The following is a 15887-nucleotide window of genomic DNA, read 5'->3' as shown; positions in this document are numbered from 1 at the left end:
CGCGGCGGATCAATCTTGTCCGCTGCGAAAAAAAGTAGAAGTTCTTCTTCTTTCTTCATCGGATATCATCTTGGAAACAAAATTCGCAGCAGTATACATTCAATCACTTTTTGCATAAAACTAGTGCGCTGTAAACAGTCCACGTGATGTTTGACATCATCTGTCCGCGACGGACTGCGGCACGAATAGTTCGAGCGGACAGTCCGCTTTCTGTTTCGCGAACCCTTTTACCTAACATAATACTTTTCTGTAAAATATCTATAATAAACTGGCCTCCACTATAATTAAGTCATGGAATTTTTAGAAGCTTAAAACTGTTTGTTCATATTTATTTCCAGAAGGACCGATCTCTCTCTCAAAACCCGCATACAAGTCCACAAATTAATTCATTCCCATATAAATCCAATGCCATCAAATCTTAACCAAGATGATATTAAACCTAACATCCGTAGTAAACCTGATATACGATATGTACTTAGCCGTCTGGCATGGTATAAAAATAATACGGTAAATGCACTTGGAATTAAATACCAAACATGCGATAAGAGTAAACATCTGTAGGTAAAACTAGAATGCAGATGTTTGCAATATGGGGGGGGGGGGGGGTGACTCCAAACCATTACAACCTTTGAGGATACTTAGTACCGAGTCAAGGCTTGTACATTTGGAAAGACCATAAAGACCGATAGACATTTTATCAACCATAACACCTGGCTCTGAAATAACGCCTCCCCATTGAAGGATCCCACATTGTCAAGATTGACTACTACCGGAGCGGTGTTTCGACTGCTCCCTGAAATCAATTAGGTAATCAACGCAACCTAGATGAATTGGCATTTGGTGCAGGCGGCCTTTCTAATCGACGCATCACCGCAGCGCCGATACCCGATTGCCCTTTGCGAATTTAAGCATTAGGCAACCCTCAAAAACGACAAATGTGACCTACAAATAACCATGATCGTCTTCACTGTAAACGACTAGCCGACCGCTTCTTAAGTGGGTCATCTCGTCTGAAGGCCGTTTTTTTCGCTTTATTTAGAAATTTTTTGTGAAGAACTGGATAAAGATGCAAATACGAATTTTCCACCATATATTTATTAATATCTTGAGCATGCGTAATCATTTCAGCCCGATAACATGGTTCATTATTGAAATACAGAGCAATTTATACACCCATCTCTAAAAAAAGGTATTTTTCTGCTGTCACACCAGAGAAAAAAGTAAACGGCATTTTAACGAGCAGACTTAACTACAATCCGCAAACTAGCATTATTAAAAAATTTTAAAAGCTAAATTTTTGGTGCCTTGTTAAACTTTTTTTTGTGAATTTTGGTGTTTTTAAGGCTTTTTTAATGAATAAAAAAACTACTGAAAGAATCGCAATTAGTTTAGTTTGCGGACCGTAGAAATATGTTGTGAATAAATGCTGAAAATTCCAAAGAATTTCGTTGGATAGATTTTGGGCCATGGTGGCAGCAGATATCCAGTTTCGAGAAAAACGCATTTAAAAAGCAGAATGTGATTTTTACCCATAAAACCTTTATTGATCATTAATCTGCTCTACCAAGTCCATAAACCTTAGGTTTCTGAAAGAATCACATGTATAGCCTTGGCTTCCATTCTTGTCCTTTTAGCGAAGTCATCGAACGTCATTCAGACCGATAATACGCGCTTTATTACGACAATCGACATAAATCTGGCATATGACTTATTACGTGTTTAACACTATAATTTCCGAACGACTCCGAATATCAAAAAATCACTATATCTAGATACAATTGATCCCAAAAAAATTCAATTCCGCGGATCCGACACACGGGATGACCCCCATAATGGAACAAGGGTTGTAGAAGAAGTCTTCACTGTATGCCTGGTTGCTACCGGTGTTATGAGCATAATTTTCAGCGCATAAATATATACATTCAGAAATAGAGGCACATGGAATTTTGGATGCCTTATTAAAAGAGGTTTCAATTCCCATTCTGAGATCGGACCCAGTAATTGGAGCATCGGTAGTATCGGCTACTGCTACTATCAAAAACTGGGAATACCCATATGGACCAGTAGCACGGCCTAACTGCCGCTTACACACCAAACTTTTCTGGCCAACAACGTGAATCCCCTATAAAACTAGAGGATAACGCCTGAGCGAAAAATGCTACGGAAAAGTGTGCGGCATTTGCTACCTATTTAAAATAAACAGATTATCGACACAATCACACAAGTCGGGAAAGCGGACACTGGACGCGTCAGGTATAAAAGGTTATCTGTTTCCATATGTGAGGAATGATGAATGCATGACAGTTCCGTGTGTACATAGTTAAAAATTCAATTGCCCTCTACTTTTCAAAAAGCCACTTACACAAATAATTTGACCTGGAAATCACTGTATTGATAGGAGTCAACCACAAACGCTATTATGTGAGAAACTTTCTACGCACATTTATCCATTCGTATATTCAATATACAAGATACATGTACGTACATATTACATACGCATATATTATGCTTACCTTAAGCAAGCATTACCTATTACCGAATACTATACTTATGCCTGACGAGAGGGGTGGAAAGGAGGAGGTTCTCCTTCGCCCCGGGTTTTTCTCGTGGGCCCGAAGCAGAAATTTCAATGAAAACTAAGGCAAATAGGAGGACTTGCATAACTTTCACCCATGACGGGGATAATTTTCACCTCGGGCAACGTTTTCCGCATAATTTCTACCCCGACCCGGATTTTCTCTCTACGGCCCTGACTATGCTTATCCACGTATATAAATTGATCGTACACATACTTCCGATTTACTTCGTACACAAAAGCATACATATACAGTACGTATATTGAATACCGCTGGTTTAATGTACAAATAAATCTATCCGAATTAGGCCCTACCCCAAAGCTTCCTCAGCATATGCGAATATATACATACATATGTCTGTCTCTCCAAACTCCATGCCTTTAATAATACAATAATAATACATAATTATGTATTATGCTCATCCTAAACAAGCAGACACCGCCCATTACCACTTAATGAAGCGTAAAATATAGACATATGGTATTTGTCCATCGAACTATAAAATCTAGACCTCAAAATACATCGCATTTTGATATCTGTTCAAATAAAGTTAATAATTGTATATTACTAGATTCTAGAAATTTACTCATATTACCCCCTCAAGTTCATTCTAGAAGTGCAAAAGTGGACTTTGGAAACATTTCAGGAAATACCTTGAATTTTTAGCTCTGTACGAGTGAAACAAATCGGGAAACCGGAAGCTGGACGCTTCAGGTACGAAAGGTTTTGTGTATTTTTTGTACGTAGCACGTAATATATGCATATATTATGTGAGAGTATCCACTTTCGGGTGATATTGACATTCATAGTCTTGAATTTGCAAAGAAGCAACAACTTTAACGTAGTATGACTTTGTTAGTAATAGTGCGATTTCCACCACTTGGTAAGATAATTTTCTATATTATAGTCTACATAACTGCAAAATTTCGTGGTGATAGTATGATTCTGTAGGCGAATGCTCCAAAGACCTAATCAGGGCGATCAGACCCGAGTCCGCACGGGGACTCATGTGAAGTGGCAAATTGGTCACGAAACCTTACCAGCGGTATACTGGTACCATGGGAACCGGGATAGCCCCTGAACTCTCATACTTCGGATGAACTCCCGTTGTATGTGAGTATAGCTCGGTTGTTTCCGGTTGGCCCCCTATTGGGAGTTTCATCGGGGTTGTGGTTGTGCTCAAGCGAGAAGAGAACTTCGGGCTTCGGCGTGGTGTTGCGTTTCAACACGGGTGCCGCACTCCTTAGTCCGGTAAAGATTTAGATGTGTCTTGCCTACACCAGTATGAACGCTAAACCACGCACTTGGTATAGACTGGTATCGTTGTTGCAGTAGGGCTTTGGTTGTGGTCAGAAAATCAATCCGTGTCTTAAGAGGACCGTAGGATTAAGTCTCACGACAGGTGCCTACGTAAAACACTATGGGCTTCACATCTCTGCTGCGCGGACCAAAATGGCTATGGGAAGGACAACCAGAACATAAAACCACTATGAAAGACGTGAGAAGGAGGAAACTTACGGTGCAGGGGCTCAGAACCCCACTACCCGCGGCTTTTGGGAGTGAGCAAGCGGGCTCCCGGTCGTCGATATCCCTCGACCGCAGTGCCTTGGTGGTGGACAAATTGGCCACCGTGACATCTAATGCTACAAGTGTTTTAGATTTAAAAAAGGAAGTGTTCAAGCGAAGTACCACTCTACCAAGAACACCAGTAACAAAATCGAAGAAGGATGAATTGAAAGCAGATCGCTGGACGACAAAAACAGCAACAACACTGACCGAGCAGCAGGAGGTACTCCAGGACCAGGAAAAGGACCCGTTCAGAAGAAGTTCGTCAACTTTGAAATCTCCGCCAATGCCAAACATCAATTAAGATAAAACGGAGGCAAAGTAGTAATCTGGTTAGGAATTATGGAGAGCAGAGCCCTGAAGCATAGGAATTATCCTTCACACAGCTTAGTGCAAAAATACAACGTGCACCAAGCCATTAAAAATATGGTGCAAGCTATTAGAGTGCTCTACAACAAATCGCAGCAGGAAGAACGAAACGCCAAGGGCAAGTTGAAATCTGTTGCCCAAAGGGTGTCACAGGAGCCCCAAGTGACACCTAATCGTATTGTAATTAACCTGCCATCAAACAAGAATGCGGGAAAGAAATGTGCATCCTCTGGGAAATGAGCAGGCGCCTAAGAGGAAAAATGCTACACAAATAGTTCCGAAAGCAGGTCCCCCAAGTGCGAGCTCCGGCAATCGACTCGACAAAATGCAAGGGGAATGAAAACGATGGATGGACGAAGGTCGTTAAGAAAAAGGCGAAGAAAAAGGCAAAAGTGCGAATTCGCCCAGAAGCGATTGTGATCTCCAGCAATGGAAGTTTGTCCTACGCGGAGATACTGAAAAAGGTCAAAGCTGACCTCGACCTAAAAGATCTAAACGGAAATGTCAGCAAGATTCGAAGGACCCAAAACGGAGACCTCATGTTTGAACTGAAAAAACCAGCTTGGAGAGAACTGATGGTTTCCGAACTCAGGTTAAGAACTCACTTGGGGAGAATGTTACAGTATGGACCCAAAAACATGACGTCTATATACAGTACAAGGATCTCGATGAAGTGATATCCAAAGGAGAAATTTACGCTACCTTGATGGAACAATTCATGTTGGAGGAACTTGCCGAAGAGTCCATTGTGAATTTGCGGAAAGCCTATGGCAATACTCAAACGGCCACATTGCGATTACCAGTGGACGCAGCACAGAAGCTATTGTCGACCGGGAAGGTTCGAATCGGATGGGTTGTTTGCGGTCTGAGAGAGCAGATTTCTCTAAAGAGGTGCTTCAAGTGCCTCGCGCGTGGTCATTTCGCGAAACCATACACCAGCGGCATTAATCGGTCCGATCGATGCAGAAGGTGTGGGGCCATATTGCCAAAGCAATATGGCAAAGCGTGCAATACGAACCCCAAATGCTTATTGTGGGAAAGAAGTGAGGGACGGGATTACCGGCATATTGCCGGAAGTGATAATTGCCCGGAATTTAGATAGGCGGTGACTTCAATGAAAAAATGAGGTTTATTCAAATAAACCTCAATCATTGTACGGTCGCTCAAGATTTACTCGAGCAGACCATCGACGAATCCGAGGTGGAAATTGCCATCATTAGCGAAACCGTCACAGTGGCGTATGGGTAACAGATGCGACTGGTGGAGCGGCGATATGGGCATACGATCGGCAAGCCATACAATGTACTAAGGGTCAGACATACAGCGGCTTTGTGTGGGCAAAAATAAACGCCCCATCAAGCCTGACACTGCCCGAATTCCAGGAAAAGCTTGACAGTTTTGTTCTCGATGCAAGGGGTCGTAGTCCAAGGGTCATTGTTGATGACTTCAATGCTTGAGCCCGTGAGTGGGGTAGCAGAGAGACAAATGCAAGGGGCCGCAGCCTATTGGACGCTTTCGCACAGTTGGATATCATTGTGGCCAATGAAGGAAATGTAAACACGTTTCAGAAAGGGGGTCTGCATCAATCGGAGACCTAACTTTCGTCAGCCCTGCACTGGCACGCGGTAGGTCCTGGTGCGTCAACAAGGACTACACCCACAGCGATCACCAGACAATCTTCTTTGGGCTATGCGTGGAGTCACCGGGCAGAAGATCATCATGCCCGAAACCGAAAAAGTTGTCAAGCTGGTCCACTAAAGCTCTGGATGAGCAGACCTTCATAGAGGTGTGGTTAGATCAACCTAATAAAGCAGGTGCCTCTACGGAAAGAGCTGTACATGTGGCCCAATGCATCACCAAAGCGTGTGGAGCGTCCATGCCTGGGAGATGCTCATTCCCCAGTAGAAGACCAAACTACGGGTGGAATACTGAACTGGCCAGCCTCCGATCAGCCTGTCACCGAGCCAGAAGAGCGGCTCAGAGAGCGGTAGACAGAATCGACCAAGGGCAAAAAGAGCGCGCCTATAAGGAATCCCGCAAAACCCTCAAGCCCGCCATCCAACGGAGCAAGAGGGAAAGCTTTAAGGAGCTCTGTTCGGAAGCGGACGTAAACCCGTGGGGGAGCGCTTATAGAATCGTGATGAAGCGATTCAAAGGCCGATCATCTCCGCAGATTACGTGCCTTTCACTCTTGTTAAAAATTATCCAGGGGTTATTCCCACAGCAAGAGGAAGGCATAGACAGCTTCCAGCGACCTCTGAACGACACGGCAATATCGCCAGTCACCAGTGACGAGCTGCTGGAGATCTGCGCTAGGTTAGGAGATAACAAAGCTCCTGGTCTGGATGACCTGCCGAATAGGGCCCATAAGCTTGCCGTGAAATCCAGACCGGACGTGTTCGCTGAGTTGTTCGAAGCGTGCATGTCCGAGGGGATATTTCCTGCATCATGGAAACGACAGAAGTTGGTGCTACTGCCTAAGGTTGGCAAACCTACAGGTGAGCCAACCTCCTACAGATCTATTTGTGTTTTGGACACTGTGGGTAAAATGCTAGAGCGAGTAACCCATAATAGATTACTCCCAGTTGTTGAGAGCCAGGGAGGTCTCTCAGATCGGCAGTATGGGTTCCGTAAAGCCAGATCAACCATTGATGCCAACAAAATGGTTACTGGCTTGGTGGAAATGCAATCCACGGAAAGGGCAGTACAAGCAAATATTGCGTGATAGTGACCCTGGATGTGAGAAATGCATTCAATTCGATAAATTGGAACCTAATACGGGAATCTCTGGCGAAGATTGGTATTCCCACTTATCTTGAAGCTATTGTCAACAGCTATTTACAAGAACGGAGGCTTTGGTATGACACTGATGACGGACCCCAGGAGTACGTTATCCCTGCGGGTGTTCCACAGGGATCCGTACTGGGCCCACTGCTGTGAAACATCATGTAAAACGATGTACTTAATGTTCCCCTTCCGGAGGAAGCCAGACTGGTGGGCTACGCCGACGATATAGCGCTGGTTCTGATCGCAAAGCACCTCGAAGATGCTGAGTTATACTCATGCGAAGTGATCAGTACTGTTAAGGGTTGGCTAGAGAGTTCTGATCTGACACTTTCGGAGGAAAAAACGGAAGCGGTCCTCATCACCAAGCGCCGTAAAAGAAATTTTGCCCGTATTCAAATTGGGAATCATATCATCAATTCTAAGCCTGCGATCAAATACTTGGGAGTGATGATAGACGGGAAGCTTAGCTATAAGCAACACGTGCAGTATGTTTATGACAAAGCATCCACTGCGAGTGTGGCCCTGGCAAGGATGATGCCGAACGCGGGAGGGCCACGGCATGCTTCTAGGTTGCTTATAGCTAGGGTAGTGGGTTCGATCCTGCTCTATGGGCCTCCAGTTTGGGGAAAGGCATTGCAAGCTACATTTAACGCTAACAAACTGAGTTCAGTCTACAGAAGAACAGCCCTAAGGGTGTGCTCGGCATTCAGGACTGTCTCAGATGATGCAGCATTCGTCATTTCTGGAATGATACCCATTGACATCTTGGCAGATGAGATGACGAATATATATAATGCGAAGTCTATCTCTCCTTTATCGCACTCGAAGAACGCCGAAAGCAATAGATCTCTAAATAAATGGCAAGGGCATTGGGAACGCTCGGGAAAGGGTCGGTGGACACACAGGCTCATCCCTACCATCAAGAAGTGGTTGGAGAGAAGGCACGGTGAGATTAATTATAATCTTACTTAGTTTCCCACGGGGCATGGAGGATATCGCTAGTACCTGATCAGGTTGAAACTAGATACCTCACTCAGTTGTCCAAACTGCGCTGAAGTCCCAGAGGGCCCAGAGCGTGTATTCTTCCACTGTCCAAGGTTTGTGGAGGAATGGAAGAACCTAGAAGAGACGCTAGGGGAGGTGCTCGTACCAGAGAATCTGGTGCGAAAAATGTTAGCATGTCAGAAAGACTGAGATGCGATCAATTCCATGGTCGTATCTATCCAGAGCAAAGTGCGAAAGGCAGAGGAGACCAGAAAACCGCGGTTACGTACGCCGCGTAGAGACGAAAGGGGACCAAGCTAAAATGAGCTGACTCCGCCCCGTGTTGTAATACCGTACGGTGGTTCCACGGGGCTTGGGGGGAGTCGGAGGTGGTTTTAGTGGGGAAGAATCCCACACGTGGGCGTGTCCAAGCCAGTGCCTTTTTAAGATTTCCACCACCCCCAAAAAAAAGACAGACAGACAGACGGACATGCAAACAGACAGAAAACAGTAAACCAATTTTAATAAGGTTTTGTTTTACATAAAACTTTAAAAATGTGCATAGAATGCTTCCGACACAAGACGAACACAAAACCTTTATACCCGAAGCTTTCAGCTTCCAATTGTTCGAAATTGTGCTTTTTGGGTTTTTCTCGGCAAAATCCGGAAGTTAACTTTCGAATTGTTATATGTGAAGCTTGGAACCTGTTTAACGGTGCAGCAAAAAGATTGATTTTATTTAGCATATATATCTCAATTTTATAATAATGGTAAATTAATAAGAAATGGGTAAGAAAGGAGATGTTAAGACAGAAAAAAATGCAAGTTGTATTTCTTTTAAAAGAGATCAAGCTATGAAACTATTGGGGGGCTCACAAATTAATCGGAGGACTACTCAAAGAAAGACCAACTAATTTTGCAGAAGGCTCTAGAAGCAAGAACTGCAACCTCTGAGTATTTTTGATGACGTGACAGATGCTGGCGTTGAGATATCTCATCATACACTACGCAGGCGTTTATATTAAAGCGGATTAAAATGCAGGAGGCCAGCTTAAAAGCTGAAATGAACAGAAACGAACCTCTCAGAGTACTTTTGATGACGTGACAGATGCTGGCGTTGAGATATCTCATCATACACTACGCAGGCGTTTATAATAAAGCAGATTAAAATGCAGGAGGCCAGCTAAAAGGCTGAAATGAACAGAAACGATGCAGCGAGGAGAACTGCTATGGGCCCGCTTGCACAAGGATTACAAGTCGAGCTATCGGTTTAAAAAAATGTCTCTGTACCTGGCAAATAACTGCCAAAAAAACATTTAAATAACCTCATAAACTGCAACTTCATCGAAACAAGTATCCATACGCAAAGGAGCTAACTCTCCAACGCGACTTCATTTTTAGACTTTCATAGTATTTCTGCGAATTTAGTGTCCGTTTAATTATTTTCGATCAAAAATATTGCCCATACATGCAAAAGGGGGGGGGGGGGGGGGGGGTGTAAATTTTTTTTCATCAAATATAGTCATGTGGGGTATCAAATGAAATAAAATTATAGTAGGTAAAATTTGTTTCTTTGCAAATTCAAGACTGAATATGGATATTCTCACATATTCTTCTTTTTCTTCAGCCTTTGTCCGGTTCACAAGCGGGATCGGCTCGACGTGATCGGTTTCGCCATTTGCTTCTATCGAATGCCTGATCTGGGTGCAATCGCCACTAGTTCAACGCAACATCTTCGTTTCAATTACCGCAAGACGCCGTTCATTGTATTTTATAGTCGAGCAACACTCAGAACCATAGAGGGCGACAGGACGGACGACATTGCGGTAAATTTTGGATTTGAGACGTTCGCTGATACGTCGATCACAAAGAACACCAGTTCTGGAACACCACTTCACCCAAGTTGCCTTAATACGTAAAGCAATTTCATAACGCTGTGGCGCAGCAGGGTTAGCAACGTTCGAAATTTATTTCGAATGTTGTTAATTCGACTGACAGATGCCACCACCGGTGTTCTCCTTGGAATAGTAGGCCTTGACAACTAATTTAGATTGATAAAAATAATAATTGAATATGATTTTGAAGTCTACAGTCAGCTGCCGCTCGTGCATCATTATTATTAATAATTAATGTTTATAAACGAATTTATAATAGTAAGCCATTTGCTTTGCATGAATCGAAAATAAATTTGCTTTGCATGACCGAAAATAAATTAATAATTAATATTTGTAAACGAATTTATAATTTCTAATGAACCGAAAATAAATTGAATTAATGTTTGCACAATTAGATTTAATTGATTTAAGTTTATATCCACCAATTAGCAAATAAATGCTTAATTAAAATAATATGATATAATAAAATATATAAGCAACAAAATCGATGACCGCGAAGAACTCGCAGCAGGGCCAGTTCAGGCTATTTTTTGTGTGCCGCTCGTTGCGAAGATGCGGAAAGGTGGCTAAACCCTGCGCCAGAAGGAGCGAGACGCAGCACCGCGAACGCGGCTTCAAATAAGCGATCGTAAGGAATTAATTTCGTGGAACGCCGCTGTCGTGGACGTGGCCTCCACATGAAGAAAGCACCGTATCAGCACCGACAGTGAAGTCCATGGTGTTTTACGTAGGCACCTGTCGTGAGACTTAATCCTACGGTCCTCTTCAGACACGGATTGATTTTGTGACCACAATCAGAGCCCCGCTGAGACAAGCAACAACGGTACCAGTCTATACCAAGTGCATGGCTTAGCATTCATACTGGTGGATGCAAGAATTACCTAAATCTCTACCGAACTATGGAGTACGGCACCCGTGTTGATACTGAACACCACTTGCCACTTCAGATGAATCCCCGTGCAGACTCGGGTCTGATCGCCCTGATTAGGTCTTTGGAGCATTCGCCTACTGAATCACGGCCGGCAAACCAAAGTGATTACAGCGTCTCCCGGTGCCACTACTATGGAGGTTCTCCTCGGCCACTTGGTTTTGGTTTGGCCGATAGGGTTGCCGTCCCATCTTCCTCGCCGCCACCTCTGAGCACCTATCAGCGCCGACAGGAAGAGCTGAAATCATTGATCAGCCCGTTGAGCCGCCAGCCTCTAAGAAGCGGAAGCTGACTTCGACGGCATCGTCGCAGGGAGCCGGCATCAAGGATCAATCGCACGCTCAGGAGCCTCAACCCCAAAAAATGCTGTTCAAGCCGCTGCAGGGAAAATTCAAAAGGATTTTGTGTACTTATTATTATTATTACTTCATTCTTCATACAATAAATATAAAAACGCCGCAAGAGACGGCAACGATATTCTTTTTAAAATTCGTCGTTGGATTTCCGCTCTCGTGGCGAGTTTTTTATTTTTGGTCTGCACGTCAAGCGTCCGCTCCGGGGTACATAAGTGGATTTTGTTGAAGTATGTTTTTCTTTTGTCTTTCGTACGGGCATTTGGGGATGCGGTCTGCCGTCGTCAAATTAGGGTCGGTTCAAATCCGTTACAGCCGCGTCCTCGACACATCTCGCATTATTTAACTTAGCTACTATCATGTCTATGGTCAACAAAGACGCCGCGTCTTTGTTGTCCATCGGACCCTCAAGTGACCGCCCTCGCTGTGCGCGTACCTCCTTTTCGGCGAAGGAACCCGGAGCTGTGGTTTGTCCATCTGGAGGCGCAATTCCAGATGTTCGGAATCACAGCGGACGCGACCAAGTTTAACCACGCCATTGTAGGCCTGGATGAGGAGACCTTCCACTTTCTGGCAGACATTGTCAAAACGGCCTCTTACAACGTACTCAAAACGGAACTAATTAAGTGCCTGTCGGTATGTGAGTCAGCTAAGCTGGATCACTTGCTGACAGGTTTGACGTTGGGCGATCGAACTCCCAGATCGACGACGACTTGCTGAAGCCTTCAGAAGAAAGAGGCGAGCTGAAGCGCAAAATCGCCGCTCTTGTGGCCTGCATGGCGGAAATGAGGGCGACGCTTGACGCTCAGCATTCGGGCAGCAGGTCGCGAGCTCGCTCGCGGTCTACCGCCCACAAAGCGGTAGCAGGTCGTCAGGACAGCCTACGGACCCAAGCATTTGTTGGTAATATCGTAGATTCGGCAAAAAAGCCACCAGATGTATGCTCCCGTGTAAATTCGCGCCTACCTCAAAAAACTAGGTCCACGGGGGGTCCTGGCGACGACCACCCAGAAAGCAGCGCCACGTCGCGTAACAATTTATGACCCTCTCAGCAGGCGCAGTTATCTTGTTGATACTGGTGCGGAGATTCCAGTTCCTATTCTTTGAAACTTGCGGCGGCAAATTCCTCGCGCATTAACACATACGGTTACAGGCAAGTGGACGTGAGTCTTGGCTTGCCTAGGACATTTCCGTGTCGATTCATCCTGGCGGATGTCAGCTTCCCCATTTTAGGTGCAGAATTCTTGTGTCACTATGGGTTGATGGTGGACTTGCAGAACAGGTCCCTTATAGACTCCACAACCAACCTTAATTGGTCAGACGAAATCCCACACTCCTAACAACAATCTTTCCGTACTTTTGGAGGACATTACTGACTTTCGTGTTCGGGCATTCCTCCAAAAATTCAGTCAGATTACTACCGAATGTAGTCTCTCTAAACCAGTGAAGCACAATGTGCAACACCACATTAACACTACTGGTTCCCCTATCTTCTCAAAGGTGCGTCCTCTACCACCCCAAAAGCTGACTCGAACAACTTATGCAACAGGGTATCTGCAAACCTTCAGACAGCGGTTGGTCTTCCCCACTCCATATGGTCCCTAAGCCAAACGGCGAATGGCGCCCCTGTGGGGATTATAGAACACTAAACGCACAGACTGTTTCAGACCGATATCCCATTCCACTCATCCACGACTTTGCACATCATCTCGCAAACTACCGCAACTTTTCGACCTTGGATTTAACCAAGGCCTATCACCAAATCCCTGTAGTTCTAGAAGACATTCCAAAGACGGCAGTATGCACACCCTTTGGACTCTTTGAGTTCACACGGATGACTTTCGTGCGCAAACCTTTCAAAGGCTCATTCATTCGGTCCTCAGAAACCTCGACTTCTGTTTCGTATATTTGGATGATGTTTTGGTCGCTTCTTCCTCAGAGAACTTCTGCAGCATCGATTGTGCGACGTGAAGCCGGGCATCAACCTGAAGGAGAATCGGCCCTTTTCGATTGATGCCAGCTATTGTTGTCGAACTTTTTAATACACTTCTTTAATTTACTGACAATACTTCCCTGATGTTTTTCAACAGCTTCCTGAATAGATGTCATTGATTGAACCAGTCACCATGGCCTTATCTTGGTATAAATTTGGTTTAGAGAAGTGTTGAGGAGCTATATAGTAGGCCAATTATTGAACTGAATGCCGTCAATATTCGTATAGGATCCATTTCTTGTAGTACAAACATTCAAGAAACGGATCGACCATAAAATGGGGAAGGTAACGGTTTGCAAATAGATCAAACATAACAAATTGGGCCCCCACCGTTTGAATACAGATATTGGTAATGCGCTGTCATATCTGTATTCATTGATAAATTAAGATAAAAGAAATTAAGATATAATTAAGGTTGAGCCATTAAGATAATTATTAGGCATTTCTGGGTTTATTCCGCTGAAGAAGGCAAGTGGCTGCCGAAATACGTATTCGGTGAATAATAAACTGTCATACCTTTTGAGTCTTTACGATTTCAATATTTTAAAAGACATTTTTTAGAAATTAGCACCTATTGGGTTAAGAAATCGTTGGATCATAGGCGTAACACGCTATGACCACATTCGAAATAAGGACATCCGCCATCGGCTTCTTCAATGGTGGCCGTCGATGGGGGATTTCGATGGCAGGCATAGTATTTAAAAATACCATTGAGGAGGTCATCCCGTGTGTCGACTTCGCGGAACCGAATTTCTTTTTGCATCAATTGTATCTAGATATAGTATAGAATATATGGATAAAGTAATTTTTTGATATTCGGAATCGTTCGGAAATTATAGTATTAAACACGTGATAAGTCACAGGTCAGATTTATGTCGATCGTCATAATAAAGCTCGTATTTATCGATCCGAATGACTTCGCTAGAAGGACAAAAATTGAAACCAAGGCTGTACATGTGTTTCTTCAAGAGACCTATGGTTTATGGATTAGGTATAGCAGATTAATGGTCAATTAATGTTTTATGACTAAAAATCGCATTCTACTTTTTAAATGCCTTTTTCTCGAAACCGCATGTTGAAAATTTTCACAACTTATTCAGAACATATTTGTACGCTCCGCAAACTAGGATAATTGCGATTCATTCGGTAGTTTTTTTTATTCATTCAGTAGTTTGCAGACTGTAGTGAAGTCTGTACGTTAAAATGCCGTTCACTTTTTTTCTCCAAGATGATCGCAGCGCCCTCTATCGTGGCAGCAGAAAAACGCCTTTTTTTGGGAATGGATGTATAAATTGCTCTGTATTTCAATAACGAACTATGCAATCGGGCTACTATGCACGTGTCCGTCACAACTGAACTAACAACTGAAATAAAATGAACTGAGAACGTAGACACTAGCCGATAATGCGCTCTTGTAGTGGAACACATCACCCGAAGTATAACAAACCCTAAAAACTATCTTTCGGTTGCACTTACTTAGCCTGATGGCTAAGACAGATTCTCTCACATAAATGAATTTTGGTAGGGCAACCAATGAACAGCAATATGGGATAATCTATTCTAATCCTACACAGAGCACCCGCACCCATCTATCCAAATGAAGTCAAATTTATATTTGGCGATGTTAAACTTTGCGGATTTACTTCCTATCACCTGTTTTGGTACCATACATTTTTCACTCCCACACATGCTAGCAGAAATTACCCACGTCTTGAGATGGTCGCGGATAAGGTAACAAACAAATGGAAGAATATATTTGTACTGCTGAAAAGAAATGTACTTTAAGTGCTCCTCGCGTTCCCATTCCTTATTTCCTAGAACTACTTAAAGACACAGCGGATAAGGGGTTGCAATAGAAACTAAAGTCCTTCAAAACCCCAAAACAAAGAAAAAGACACAACGTCGGAATCCACTGTCATCAATAAGACTTTTAGCGGCATAATCAGTTGAATCCAATTCCACCTCCACCTCAAAATCTTAAACTTGAAATATTTAAATTCTGGTGACTTCAACTCAAGGCACAGCTGAAGTCAGTAGGGACAAGACATTTTCAAAGTTCAGCTTAGAAGTTTCAACACAACTATCACCTATACACCTACAAATCGAAAAAAAAATGGCTCAGGGATCTCGAGCGAAATTTCAATAAACTTGGTATTAAAGTTGATATATGAAATAAAGCATTACTATCCTTGATTGATTGCATATGAGAAATAGTTTTGAAATTTGAAGGAATTAATTCACAAGCTAACATATGTACAACTTCGTTAATACTATGAACGTGGTATCTTAAGGTCGTTAGCCCCCTTAGAAGTCAGCTGGTTCGACGATGAATGTGAGCATATTGGAGCGATTAGTTGAATATTTTGATGAACTGTTCAACAACCAAAATGTCGACGAGTTGGAGATCACGCCAACTGAAAACGACGGACGGCATTT

General features: G+C 43.5%; 1 protein-coding gene across 3 annotated transcripts in view; it reads right to left on the bottom strand.

Annotated features, from left to right (window-relative positions):
• Positions 1–15887, bottom strand: part of LOC119647708 (cyclin-dependent kinase 14) — a 224931-nt gene that overhangs the window by 205292 nt on the left and 3752 nt on the right. The window lies entirely within an intron of this gene.

This window comes from Hermetia illucens, chromosome 2 (genome assembly GCF_905115235.1).
Source record: "Hermetia illucens chromosome 2, iHerIll2.2.curated.20191125, whole genome shotgun sequence".
NCBI classification, from domain to species: domain Eukaryota; kingdom Metazoa; phylum Arthropoda; class Insecta; order Diptera; family Stratiomyidae; genus Hermetia; species Hermetia illucens.
The sequence above is the reverse complement of the archived record's forward strand: the minus strand, read 5'-3'. Positions and strand labels throughout refer to the sequence as shown.